The sequence below is a fragment of the Sceloporus undulatus genome, unplaced genomic scaffold, assembly GCF_019175285.1.
Source record: "Sceloporus undulatus isolate JIND9_A2432 ecotype Alabama unplaced genomic scaffold, SceUnd_v1.1 scaffold_45, whole genome shotgun sequence".
Classification (NCBI taxonomy): Eukaryota; Metazoa; Chordata; class Lepidosauria; order Squamata; family Phrynosomatidae; genus Sceloporus; species Sceloporus undulatus.
Genome location: NW_024802966.1, coordinates 32374 through 34206, shown reverse-complemented (window position 1 = coordinate 34206; position 1833 = coordinate 32374).

The window sequence follows — 1833 nt, the reverse complement described above, 5'->3', positions numbered from 1 at the left end:
TGCCTTGGACATTGAGTTGGCCTACCCTGAGGAGGCGGCTAAGGATCCAATCGAGCGACTAGTACAAGGGTGAGTGCAGACTCCGCCTTCGATACCCTTCTTGCCTTCACTAGAGTCGCTTGTCAAGCGCTCCTGGGATACCCCCGCTTCTCTTCTGGCACCGCCGCGCAAGATAGAGTCTCTCTATAGGGTGTCATCCCCGAATGCCCCTTGGCTGGCTTCTCACCCTCGCCTCAACTCCACTATTGTGGAAGGTGCCCAACACACCGCTTCCCAGCATCAATCTGCACTTCCATTGGACAAGGAGGCCAAGAAGATAGATGCTCTTGCGAGGAAAGCGTACACGGCTTCGGCGCTCACTGTCAAGGCTGTTAATTACACCGCCTGCATGGGGGCCTATGTTCAGGCCCTCATGGAACAGATCTCCCCGATTACTCCGGAGGTCCCCGATGAGACTCAGCACCCCTTGGCTGAAATCAGGGACGAGGCACACTCTATCGGACGCTGGCTGATCACGGCTTCGAGGAACATGGCAGAGTGTACTGGTAGAGCCATGGCAGCTTCCATTGCGCTGCGGCGTCATGCTTGGCTCCGCGGGTCGGACCTTAATCAGAGTGTCCGGTCCGCTATCGAGGAAATGCCCATTGACGACTCGGGCCTCTTCCACACCGACACCGATGACAAACTAAACAGAAAGTTTAGGATGAAGGCGGCGGTTAGAAGACACGGCATGTCGGCTCCAGACCCTGCTCCGTTTCGGAAGCGGCTCCGCCCATGGCACCACCAACAAGGTCAGTCCCAGAGACCTTTCTATCAGGATCGCCAATTTACTCAACAGGGGTCCCAGCGACAGAGGTATCCATCCCAATCCTCGTCTTCTTCCAGTCGTCGGACTTACCCTCCCAAATATCGTAAGGCACGAAGACAGGAGGCTGACCAACCCAAGAAAAGGGCATGAAGCCCCCCTGCGCATTTCGTTTCACCTTGCCCCTATTTTCTGAACATCCTCCGGCCCTTTACCACCGTATGGGCCTCCATCACTTCCGACTCTTGGGTTCTTACCATCGTCCGAAGGGGCTACGCCCTTGAGTTCGAAGACCTCCCTCCCACCGGAGCGTTCCTCCCTACTTCCCCCTCGGACACTCTTCTCGACGAAGTGCGCTCTCTCCTTCAAAAAGGAGCCATATCACCCCTGCCACCAGAATTTCTGTCCAAGGCTTTTTTCTCCAGGTATTTTACGGTACCAAAACCAGATGGTGAACTTAGACCCATATTGGACTTAAGGGGTCTGAATTCTTTCTTACAATACCGTCGGTTTCGTATGGTGACCTTAGCCGCTATTCTGCCTTTGCTTCACCAGGATCTTTGGTTCGCGACGGTGGACTTGAAGGACGCTTACTTTCATGTGGGAATTCGAGAGTCCCACCGGAGATTCCTCGCCTTCGCCATCGGCTCCGTCACGTACCAGTACAACGTCCTTCCGTTCGGACTGGCCACGGCTCCGAGGGTCTTCACGAAGTGCATGGCCCCCGTGATCACCTACCTTCACCAAAAGGGCTTCAGAGTCTTCCCATATCTCGACGACTGGCTGTTTGCAGCCCCATCGCGAGAAGAGCTTCAGGACGCCATCGGCTTCGCGCTAGACCTCCTCTCGAGCTTGGGGTTGGTCGTCAATTTGGAAAAGTCTCACCTGATCCCAACCAGGCAGGTCCGGTTCATCGGCTCCATCCTCGACTCCGTGACTTGTACCGCGTATCTCCCTTCAGACCGCTTTCAAACTTTGTCGGCTGCCGTGCAGGCCGTTCGAGCCCACAGGAGAGTGAGAGCCAGAGA